Source organism: Gigantopelta aegis, unplaced genomic scaffold (genome assembly GCF_016097555.1).
Source record: "Gigantopelta aegis isolate Gae_Host unplaced genomic scaffold, Gae_host_genome ctg3565_pilon_pilon, whole genome shotgun sequence".
NCBI lineage: Eukaryota > Metazoa > Mollusca > Gastropoda > Neomphalida > Peltospiridae > Gigantopelta > Gigantopelta aegis.
Window position 1 is genome coordinate 50,745 of NW_024533404.1, and position 13,527 is coordinate 64,271.

The 13,527-nt window shown below is 34.8% G+C and overlaps 1 pseudogene; it reads right to left on the bottom strand.

Annotated features, from left to right (window-relative positions):
* Positions 1-2,301: 2,301 nt before the first annotated feature.
* LOC121392245 overlaps positions 2,302-13,527 on the bottom strand; it is a 34,269-nt pseudogene continuing 23,043 nt past the window's right edge.

Here is a 13,527-nt window from a genome sequence, read left to right on the forward strand (position 1 = left end):
AAATAAAAATAAAAAAAAAACTTGTGTGGTTGCCCAAACAATCCTTTTTGGAATAGTACATGTAAGGTACATCAAGACTTTCAACACTATTTGTCTGACTCTGTCTACACAGAACTTAATGCACAAAATAAATCTAAATTAAATTTATTAAAAAAAAAAAAACCCTTGTGTGTTGCCCAAACGATTCCTACTCGCTCACCCCCAATCAGGCTTCCACTTAGGCTCCAGGATCCCTGCTATTGCTAGCTGGGACCGCCACCTGGCTTGGTAACCCTCGTCTTCGCGAGGTAATCCTGGCTGGAGCGTCGCCCTAACTTAAAACCAGCCGTACGGGATTCCAGCTCTTAGGGAATTTCGCATTCAGGAACCGGGAACCACAAATACACCAGCCTCATCTCGTTTAAAGGGAGACTACCAGCCCTATCCTAGTCGGCCTTTCGGATACTCCGTAGAGTATGCTGGTAACCATCTCAGAGGTCTGATGCATTGCAGAACGCTGGCCCACAACACACTGGCACTCATGACTGTTTCAGTTTGCTTATATATGTACGTCAGATTTTGTCTTCAGCCTCTTGTGGGGGCACAACTGTGTAGCGCTATGAATCTCATTAACGATACTTGCCAATAATTATGATTACACAACATCGGTGCACTAAAGAAGCTTTTTACAATAATTTAAACAAACTAGAATAGTTACAACAGTTTAGTAGAAAACAAATACAACATGGCTAATGGATACAGTCATGACCACTAAGGTATATAATATGTATCCATTGTAAATTGAAGCTTTTTATAAACTTAAAAATATAGAACATTAAAGAAAAGATACTATTAATCTCTTTAAACTCAAAAAAATACAAACATTAAAGAGAAGATTTTAATTACTTTCAATTTCTAAGTACAGCATGAAAACCTAATGTGTGTAAGTGTATATGGTTCAGTTAAACAGTTGTAGTATTGTTTCTAAAAGTTATTGTTACGAGGTCGACGATGGACAAAATTAACCCTATTATTTGAAAGTATAAACAGTCATTAATAAGGTACTGGGTGCCCCTTTGACTGTCATATTCCAAACCAGCAAATGTTATAAACTCATCCACTATATACCAATAGGAGCAAAATCAGCTCCTTTCACAACACAATCACAGATTTCAGAACGAGTTTCATCATTGAAACACATATTGTCCCTCCATGTGGCTATGATCTCCTAACTGTTCACAAGACGAACAATTAATTTCCTCTCACAGGAAATGGCAAAATATCATCTTGTTCTCCAGCCATAAGACACACACCCCACAGATAAATAGTACCTAAAAGATATCTGAACAGAGTTGATAAAAAAAGATCAGTTATACCTTTACCAGAACCTTTGCCTTTAGCATAGACAATGAGAGAGCAAATTAAAAACCCTATCAAAAAGTAATTAATCCAGTAATTTATAGGACTACACCTATTACCTTCATCCAGTATAAATGGATGTGATATCCAAATATGATTTTGTCTCGTGATAAAAAAGAAATTAGTCATCACTATTTTTTGAGGGAGCCAAGGGATTGCCTTTGGAAAATCTAAACAAGAGAACATATACATGTAATGCTAAACCACACCCACTTCTTACCGTCCATCAAAGTGTCATAACTTAAAAATTTCCTGTCACAATCCATGGATTCCCATTGTTTCTTGGATTACATCCGTCCAGTGTATCTACGGACGCCATCCAACACACCTTGCGTAATTCTGACAATACTAGTCATGTAGTCAAATTCATCATCTTTAGTAAGCTTCCAAGCTGGATCTATGGACATATACCAATGAAATGGACACATACTTATGATATTCCATACTTGGTATAGTGATTCATCTAATACACTAGTGAAAACACTCCATGTAAAACTAGAGGGATGTTTTCTCTCGTGATATTTTAGCAATGGCTGATATAAACCCACTCTGGAGTACAAAAATGAAAGGAGAAAATCTCTGTATTGTATTCAATTTCATTAAGAAACTGATGTTTGATAACGAAGAGAAAACAATTTCCATTAACCAAAAGTAGCGAAACATTGAGGTATTTTCTTTATCCAATTAACAGTAAGCTGAAACGTCTGCCCACTGTTAAAATTAAGCTGACGAACTTAGGATTTACTTTCATCTGATGAGCAAAGTCTCTCAGACGAATATGAGAACATTTGATAGCTCGATGACGAACAAAGAGTTGAAATTTACGATGAAAATCCCACCACTGATAGTCTCCAACTAGAGACTCTATTATTGAGATATTCATCATATCAACTCGTGATCTCATCAACTGGAACACTTCGTCATGTGATTCCATGGTTTCCAATTCATCCTTTCTATCAGGTAGGTATAACGAAGATGACTCTTGACGTCTTTTAATTCTTGTTCTCGAAGTTTGGCAATAGCATCATCCAGAGACTTCAAATTCGTCACAAAGTTCTTCAAACATAATCTTAGCTTCATCAGGAGAAGCTATATCAGGAAAATGTAAAATCAGATCAGATATAATAGTTATATACCTAAAGGTGGATCAACTTTGTATTTTTCTAACCCATTTCAGCCATAATATCCTCTGCAAAATAAAATAAAATATTTCAAAAAACCATTACATCACTAACCATATGTTTTAATCATGTGATCAGTACGTTCATTAAGATTTGGATATGAATCGTAACATTTCAATAAAATGAAACCAATTTTGAAAGCGTATCAATAGCGCGATACATGCTAGTAAAAAAGGACGTCTCGCGATGTTTGTAAGAAGGTATGTCCGCAAATTGCGCACCATCAGCCATGTCTACGGAATGACGACTTATAACACCTCGACGATACAACTCCTTAGCCATTGATAGACCGTTCTGATACATACTCTTCAAAACGAGTCCATTGTCTGCCTAATAGCATCTTTAGCAGCAACATTGTGTATGTATGTTTCTAACTCAGTCCAGCCATTATAGCGTACTCGTCTAAAGTCACCAGCTAATTCTTGATCTAAATGATACGCAAGAAGGCAACATGATGTTAGATTGAGAGATAGAAAGACGTGGAGACAATGTTCAAAACCCAATGGTCTTCCCCAACTAAAATGTTCCACCCCTTCATTGATCACGTGTGGGTGTTTCATAATTCATATCCAAACAGACAAAAGTTCTTAATAATAATTCTTTTAAGCTGATTCTTGTAACTGTTGATAACTCTTACACTACCAACTAGGTTCAAATCGTAACTTTTACTAGGAGGAGATAATCTTGTGCTATCTTTCTTATTACCATATCCTCCTCCACCAGGACTCTCAAGACGAAATATATCCTAAAAATATTAATAATTATAAACTGTAATTATACTAGCGTACCCATGGTAACACATCCACTCTTTTCTTAGCTCCCATATCAATTTCTTCACCAGTATTTTGATTAAGTATTACGACCTTTACAACCAGGCTCACCACTTAAGTAAACATTAAATATATTATTTTAAGAGGAAGATGGTTACCATGGAGACCATAAGGTTGATAGACACGTCGTTCACTAAGTATTGATAATGTGAGTGGTTTACGAAACATCATTTCCCTCTTCACTCCATCCCCTCCGTAATACAGCCCCGCCCCTCCAGTTCCTTTATTTAAGTGGAAACACTTCAATATAACAGGATACCTAATAAGAGGAATACTCTGTTGTTTCCCTATACTTAATTAATCTAATTACCTTCTTTCTAATATTTCTGGATCAGTAATTCTAGTATTAGTCATATTAGTATGTACTCCACCACGACCATGCCATCCAGGTCCCTGAAATATGCCACTAAAAGACTGAGACTCATATTTCCATACTTACAGCTCCAGATCCTCCAGCCACAGTTTCATAATAACCCAGTAGCATCACCAAATGTTGTATTATTCATACATCCCTATGTATAAAGATTTCAAACATTTAATTATTATAAAGTTACCTGAGATGCAGCACATGTTGAAAAAAGCTTTAAATATGACATCAACAATACGTTGACTTGTCAATACATTTCCTCCAACTACTGCTGCCTCTTTCTGATGGACTTAAAATTGTACCATCTGGAATATGAACATTAATAGGTTTTAAACAACCCTGTTAAGAAACCAGTCAAAGTAGTTTAAAAAAACAAGTTTTTCTGACTTGGATTTATGGAACATCGTGGCCTACCATACATCTCAAACAATAAATTATTGCTGCAAAAGTAACTGCACGAGGAGCATTGCCAATTGCCTGATACCTAAGTAAGAAATTATTTTATACTTTATAGATAATTAGAGATATACTTGAGGTCCAGTTCCAGTAAAATCAAAAAATAGCAGACCCTTCATTTGGATCAATAGTAAGATTAAGTTTAATAACAGTACCATCATCCATAATACCTCAGCCTGGAGCACAGTGGACCCAGTCTCAGCCTATAGGCATGAGAATACAACTTCCTAACATAAGATACTTACCTTAGCCTGAGAAGCAACTTCTCTCAACATATCTTTAACTGCTATTTCAGCATTTTCCTATAATCCACCATTTATATATCATATCTACTATATCCTCCTTACTTGTATATGTTTCATATAAGCTTTACAACATCTAATCCATAAGCATTAATCAGCTCCCTGACTAACAAAATACCTACAATATCACATGATAATCACATGATTACGTGACTACACCCACCTTTTTGATTGGCTGCTACTTGAGCTCGTAGATCAGAGAGGTTGTCATAGAGATTACGAGTGCCCATTGATCCAGGGATACTGTGATGGAGCCATGAGAAGATCAGTGATACCTATTATCATTATGTGACTACATAATATCTATATTAGTGGTACCTTTTCTTGAAAGACTCCATTTTCAAACAAGTTTAAATGTTTTGACAAACATTCCTTCCTCCCATAAGTGATGAGAATTAGGTGGCATAGACCCTTTATTTAATAAGCCTATTAAAAACATAATTATAACCTGTTACACCCCACCTGGGTAATCCCTCCAATATCAGCTGATGACCTCGATTAGCCACAAAAGAACACAGGATGATTTCACAGGATAAAAAACCTTTATAATCAAAAATTTAAAAAGGATCTATTAAAGGTCATAATTACCGGGGTTATACTGTTAAATATGGTAAATGACTCCCACCAGCTGCTGGATGATTACATAATATGACATCTCCCTCCTTAAGTGTTGCATAGTAAGGTATTTGGAATTGAAACGTCTCTTTGCATAGCCCCTAAATGAACGGGATATGAGGAGCATTAGCAAACCTAAACCTCCGTCAGGACCAAATAATGCACATGAGAAATCAAGACGTTCTATGGCAACAAGTTATGAATATTATTATATCATCCTTATTATACTTTATATTTGTTGATATTGAGGTTCTTTGTAACACACTATAATGAAGGGGTGTGGTTATAGAGCACATGCTCAATAGTTAATAATTTACCGTCCCATCTGTTCAGCTGTACTCATGAAAACCGATGAGAAAAAAAATTGAACACTGAATAGGATCTAAAGTAGTCCCAATTTTAGTACTTGTAACTCCACCTACCTATAGTCACATAATTATAGATTCAGTACCACAATATCAATTACCTATGTGATTAAAACTGTATGTGTTAATAACTACAACTTAATTAAATTAATATACTATTATTAGTAAAATGATAACTAGTAATAAAAAATTATATATACCATTTAAAGTCTAGCATTGCCAGAAAATATTTCCTTGCAAGCTATCTGATGTTGTTATATAGTGTGTGTTATATATATATATATATATATATACAGTGCCTATAATGTCTGTGGTGCTTAAATAGGGATCACATTTTTGTGTGATATATATATATATATACAAAGATACAAGATGGCTTGCAAAAACTTTCAGGCAATGTTAGACTTAAAAATAAAGTAATAGATTTTATATTAATAGTTATCACTTATTAAATACATATTAATATTAATTAAGTTGTAGTTATTAACAGATACCGTTGATCATATGGGAATTGATCTTGTGATACTAACAAGATACATGTTACCTGTATTTTAATATCTCCATATTTGGTCATGGTAGCTTTGACTACCTGGTTCTACCCAGATAGTACTGCAAAATAATTAAAAAGTAGGTGGAGTCAGAGATGTCATATTTACCTGTGTTGATCAATAATTATGCCAGGTCCATCAATAACAGTCAGGAATGAGATCATTTAAGAGGATAAAACAGATGTAGAGAGAAATTGATCATCCACGAAACATTCTGTAGACTATAAATCAGTCAAACCAGTTTAACAGGTTTAGTATGACTTACACAAACAGGTTGAGGTGGTGGTTTACCCACAGGCACAGGTGAGGGAGTGTGGGAACAAGCTTGACCAGTACCTCTGACTCTTATATCGTCAACAATGACTGCTCGTGAAGGAATGGTAAACCCAACTCGCATTGATATCTAGCTGTAAAAGATGCTAAGAAATCACCATGACGACAGCCCTCATCCTCATTATTGGTGGGTGTGGCAGTACCACATCAGTGCACAATCAGTTCGATCATAACGCAAGTGGAGATAGGGTGTGGTCACGATAGAAGACTTATCAAATCCTTGATCTATGAGAGCTTTAATACATTGTTGTGTTAATTCATCAATGCGTTCATCGAAATATGAAAATGAAGATACTGAAATAAATACAATGAAATAAAACACAATCTTCTTTTGAACTAACCTTCATAAATTTTAGCACAAGGCTCTTGTGTTTCATGTACAACATCAGCTAATGCTAAACCATAAGCAGATAATATACCAGAATATCTGACCACAAATATAATATTAAACATGCAAACAAATTCTATACCTGTGTATAAAAACTGTTGACATACCAAGACTGAGAGCAATAGCACAGGCATGTTGACCACCAGCTCCACCAAAAACATGCTAAAATGTGAGCTGATGTATCGTAACCTTTAGCCTATAAAAACCACGCTCACATTAATTGATTTTCAATTGATCCACCCACTTGAGTAAGAGCTCGTATTGGTCGACACATGGTCTCATTAGCAACTGCAATGAACCCCATAGCAACCTCTTGTGATGTCATTGGCCTAACATGTGGATCACTGTCTTGTAGAAAATTGTTAATAGAGTCTGTTAGTTCTTGAAACAATGTCATTGTAACATCTTATAAAGGGGCTGATCTTCATTAGGACCAAAATATTGGAAAATATCTAATAAAAACAATAAATTAATATTATTGTAATAATAAACTACTCAGGCAGGAGCGCCCCCAAACATAAATTAGCATCAGGTCACAGTAAGAGGTCCACCTATATTAAAACAATTATAATAATATCAATGATTATAATGATGTACCTCGGCCATAACAAGCAGGTCCAGGATTGAGCTCCAGCAGAATCAGGACCAACTACAAACAGGACCAGATTGAAAAAAACAACCGACTACCTCCTCCTGCAGCAACAGTGTAATATCCAACTACAAGAAATAGAAGATAAATTAATTAATGGGTGGAGCTTACCTGAGGTGCTTGAATAATGATACCAGCTGTTATACTCTCAAATACATGTCATATTCATTATCGTAACGAGACACATCAGTAGAGGTACCACCCATATCAAAACCCTATCACTGGACGATGATCCTCCCTCTAATATTGTAGTAAGAGCATATCCTACCTAAAAAAGAACTCATCTCAAAAATTAATATATATCATGTGACTCACCACGCCTCAGCAGGGCCAGACAGGATGGCGCGAGACCCAATAAACTTATCCATCGATGTCAATCCACCGTCACTTTGCATTAAAAAGTACTTTTAATTTATCCTATAACAATAGAATATTAATTATACAAGTTCAAACAAAACTACGGATCTTTAAACCTGAAATACAAACCTTGTACATATCGTTGAATACAGGTGTGAGATAAGCATCAGCACATACTATTAAACAATATAATAATTCTTAGCTCCACCCATTGTTAATTACCTGTAAATCACGTGGTACAGCTCGTATCATTGGCATGACTTGAGAGGAGAGAGAGATATGGGAAAACCCCATATCACGTGCTAGTTGACCTTACTATCTCCTCATGCTCTTTATAAGTATATGAATGAAGAAGACTACAGCTAAACTCATAAATACACGATTAAGTACTTGTTTTAAATCATTAGTTAATTTTTCTTTGTCAATGCCTGCCAGACATGAAGCTATAATTATGTGGGTGGAGTAATAGTAATTGATCATAGGGAATTATCAGGGACACCTTTTCTCCAGTTGTTCCTATAGCAACTGGGTGATTGGATATCAAGTTGACCTGAGTCTTGAACCATATACACGCGCTCCTTTACTTCAATGACCTCCTCATAAATCATTTTCTGGCATAGCAAACGCTATAATAGGGAGATAGAACAAAACTTGTTTAACAGTTGCTAACCAGGTCAAATAAGTTAGACGAGACTGATTACCAATGATATAAAAGAAATCACGAAATCCCTCTGTAATGACGAGAGCACAACGTTCACCTTTCCTCTCAATAATGCATTGTTGCTACTGTTGTCCCCCTACGAATCCAATCAATGTAATTGGAATCAGTAGTAATCTGGAGATAGAGTATGACCTAATTCCTAATATAGTTATTAGATTACTGCATAATTAGTGCTGCAGTTGCAATTACTGACCCTCTCCAATAATTCTTTTCTAATGGCTTCTCGTGGAGCATCAGGATAATTTCACCTGATCTTCGGAGAGAAAGGGGGAGCAGTACTCGGTATTTTTCCCTCCAGGACATTCTGCATAGACATCTGTGAATGTACACCACGATCAATAGAGAGAAACGAAACTTCGAAGCAACTCAAAGATGGAAATACTTCCATTAGGAATGTTGTAATTCATGAAGATCAAGGAATGGATGGTGGGGTGGAGCAATAACGTCCAAATATGTAGAAGATAAACTTTTTGACATGCTATATGTGGTTCAATATATTGATTATAGTATACTATACATTTAATATACTTTACCAATTGTAACTACAAACAGCAGTCAGCACATTCTATCATGTTTTTTGTGTTGTAGATAGTTGACAATTAAGGAAATCCATTCAAATACATTAATTACTTAGTGTAATTTGTGTTAATAATCATACTTTCAGTATAATACCCACTTACTTTGTTGTTATAATGTTTCTTTTGTCATGTAAATCCTGTATGTTAATTATATGAAGTCAATTATTTCATTTAGTAAGTTGTTCATTTCCTTTCATTTGGTTAGCATCTTGCTAACTTATTATCTGAACATTGTTTCATGAATTTCTGATAGAGACATTCCTGTCTGTAGCCATGTGAGATTCATTAATTTACAGTACATTTACTAGTAAAACAATGGAGATTATTATTACTTTCTAAAATGCAACACTTAAGAATGGTAATGTAATATCACTTAACAAGGACTATATACCTAACTTCAAGGAAAATTCAAGTAATTTAAGAGTTAGACCAAGTGTAATTTTTTATAAAAAAGACCATTGGGTCCAAGATGACAATGTGACGAAATCACTTGAGTGAGAATTTATGAACTTAATTATATAGGAACCTTATTAAGTAGAAAATTAATTGTTTCTCAAAATGCTGCCAACGTTCTTATTAAAAACTAATTTACATGTACTAGTAAAACAATGGGAAATCATTATAAAAATTAATGCAAAAAATAAGAGCAGTAATATTAATGTCACTTACAAGGACTATAATATAGCTGAAAAAATTCAAGTGATTTATAAGTTAGTTTCATCTGGTAGGTTGTTCAATTTCTTTTTAATTTTGCAAGTGTTCAGTACTTGGCATCTGTAATCGCAACTATCTGACTCCATGCTGCCATAAGTATACGGACATTTCCCATTCTAAACTGCCATTTTATATTCTATAGAAATTTCAGAATGTTTCGTTTACCTTCGTATTCTGTACATTTTGCGCAGCGGGGTGGACTGTGAATTGCTGGCATAACCACAAGTGGAGAAGAGTCTCCTTCTTAAGTTTTATTTAATAGTATTGTGGCGTTTCTATGATGTTTTTATTTTTGTACGCTGTTGTCTAAAATTACAGATATCAGTCTCCATTAGACAAACCAAAGTGCCGAGAGCTACTCACTACACCTCGAACTCTTAAAATACTCACATACCTACATGTACATCTTCACTAAATCCACCACTAATCAACGATGGGTGGCCTCCTAAAGCACGCGAACAATTAACTCCTACGAGATTTAGCATTTAGGCGCGATAAAGGGTAAGTTTCTACAGGGTTAAAATCTGGAGGTAATTCTTCTCTATTGTATAGTATTTTAAATAAAGTTACTCCAGGGAACAATTTTTGTTTGACAAATTTCTAATGAATTAACTCAATATGATGAGTAAGTAAGGGGACAGGGACATACTCAAAGGGGGCATATATTATGGTAGAAACCTACTAAATAATTTCATACTTAGTTTGAACCAATTTTCTAACTACAAAGTATTTGTGAAAGCTGGTGATGAAGCTAACTATAGTTCATGTATGGACACTGTGTCTTCGATAATGGCGTACGCCCTAAATTTAAAGAGAGTCTAGCGAGTAAAACAACACCGTAAGTTATTATTGTCGGTTCAATGTCACTTGTAAATATATTTATTAGACATTTAGACGTTTACTTTTACAAAAGGGTAGAGAAGACTTTTGAGGATAGAGACTCGAGCTGACATCAGGGGTTGCTATACTATAGTAACGTGATGATGGACCATCTCATATCTTTTTTAACACAGCTTTTGATTCCCATGATGGCATCCAAGAGGAAGGAAGAAGAAAAACGAAAATGTTGCTAAGCGAAACAATGCTGGCTAAGTCCAAATTATTGGTAAAATATTAACATATTTATTATTATAATCTATAAGGTAATTATTTAGGAGAATTGTTTTAGGAGTGGGTATGTTACATGAAGCTATGGTGTTCATCAATGCAATTAACGGAGGTGGGTCATTTATTATGTTGCCATGTGTAATTTCTTAATAATTGAAATAGTTTACTTGAAAAGAAGAGAACGCTCCAAGGGAATTATCTGTGTGAAAAAATGTCGCGGGTGTCTGCAGCATCTTACTTACTGGTGGGCGGGTAAAACTAGATCCCACTAAAGCCAGGTCTGTTGTTAATTATTCTTATATATTATCATTAGTATTATTGTTATTATTATGGTTAGTCTATGTCGTTTTGTCGATATATATATATAGATTGGATGGACAATATTTCCAAAGGAATGGAAGATTTGTTACAGACAATAGAATTTCCACCAAGAAATTCGTTTCATGTTAATGGATACAATTGAACTAAGAAAACATCAGGTAGAAATATAATAGTAAGTTTATTGTTTAGTTTGTCATTCTTTTAGTGGACACCTCTGTAAGTCAAAGTCTGAAGACGGTCCTAAACCATGAACGTAATCCTCCATTGTTTGTATCGTCCTCATCCTCTCCTCCAGTTAAATCTTACATATTTACATCTCCTCTTAATAAGGGAACTTATCACCACACCCCTTATTACAAGATAAATCTGTTTCTGATGATAAACGAGACATTTCATTTGATGGTTAATGTTAAAAAGTGCCCTCAGGAAAAAAGAGGGATCTAATGTAAGAAATAATTATGTGTCCATTTTATTAACCATATGTCCATTTCAAAAGGTGAGCCTTCGTCCTCTATGACATCTCGTAAATTTCAACACCAAAGGACTCAAGCTGTCATCAGATGTTGCTCCACCTAATACAGGAGCACAGAGACTAGTGGGAGGAGTCAACCACTACCCCGTACACGTGATGATTCTTCTGATGAAGAGGAGACACATGCTACATTCTATGAGACCAATACTCCCACTGAAAGTATATGTCATCTCTTTTAACAGTAATTTAAATAATATTAATTTATTAGTGGCTTCACAGGGTCCTCCTAGTCCACCAATTGGAGCATATGTAGGTCCAACCCCCTCATTATCATCCATTGATGAGGCCACACCCACCTCAAATGGTATATAATTGTAACTATTTCTTCTGTTGCATTATCTACATAGGCAAGAGGTCAACACTTCCAGTTCACATGATTGCCTCCTAGCTCCACCCACTCATTATCCACTACCTCTTCCTAGACCTTATTATGGTCCTCCAACCCTAAGGTAATAAGTTATTAATTAAGAATTAATTACTAATCATTATTCAGTGCACTCCTTCCTAGACCTTACTATGGTCCTCTACCTCTTGGGTAATGAGCTATTGAATTAAGTATTAATTAATTATCATTATTAGTCCACCTCCTCCTCCTCATGATTGGCCACACCCATTACCTCATTTATATCCTCCTTCATTAGCTCCACCATTAATATGCCATCTCCTACACATATAGCCAACAATGAAGTGATTTTAAAAGAAAGAAATGAGATACACTTGTTAAGAAAACTACTAAAAAAGGTACTTTTACTTTATTGTAATGGTAATATATCCCATTGGTACTGATTAGTGGGTGGAGCCCAAACTAAGAAAGAACCAAAGCCTTCACGAGAAGAAATGATGATAGTATGATGTCATGATGATGTCCGAGTTACATGTCTTTACTCTAGAATCCAGGTTAATGACCTATTTATCAACTCATGATATTCCAGGGGCTGTTCATCAATTACAAACTATATCAGAGGACATTCCAGCAGACATAATAACCAAACACTAATTAATAAAACATTAAGTCACTCTGGTAAATAATAAATCAATATTACTATTATTATTATCTTATTGTTCAGAGGATGATCGTTGTCTTGTCAGTTTGTTAATTACTGAACTTTATAAACAGGAGGTTATTACTGCTAAACTCTTTATTAAGGTAAGTCTCCACCCACTTTTAGTATAATATTTTTTATTATAGGGGTCTCATCAAGTGCTTATTAATTTGGGTAAATCTGATACTACATTGTCTAGAAATGCTATATCTGGATATTAGCGCGTGCTATTTCTGAGGTATATCATAGTATTATAAATTAATTATTAATATAGTTAATAGGGTGTAGCCTCATTAAAGGAGACAATGGTGTTTGTTTTAAAAGATGGTAGCCATCATCCTGTAGCATTGATTGTATTACAAGCTCTAGTCAATTTGATTGGTCAAGTAAGTTGTGGGTGTGGTTTCTTCTTGAGTATTCAATATAATTCAGGATGGAGTAAAGTTCAAAGTTAAAGTAATAAGTTTATAACTTACTGATGGTTCTGCCAAACTTCAGAGAAACCCTATTCAACAGCTTGTAAATATTAGAGAAGAGGGTAAGTAATTTTAAAAGAATAGAATATTAATTTTAATTGGTATTTTTAGAATCTTGGTTTTCTCTATCCTCTCAAACAAATCCATAATGATTTAAAATTATGTTAAAGCAATCTGAGGTCAGTGCTGTAGAGATATATAAATGGATAAAGGTAAGATTAATTTGTCCTGTTGTTATTAATACAA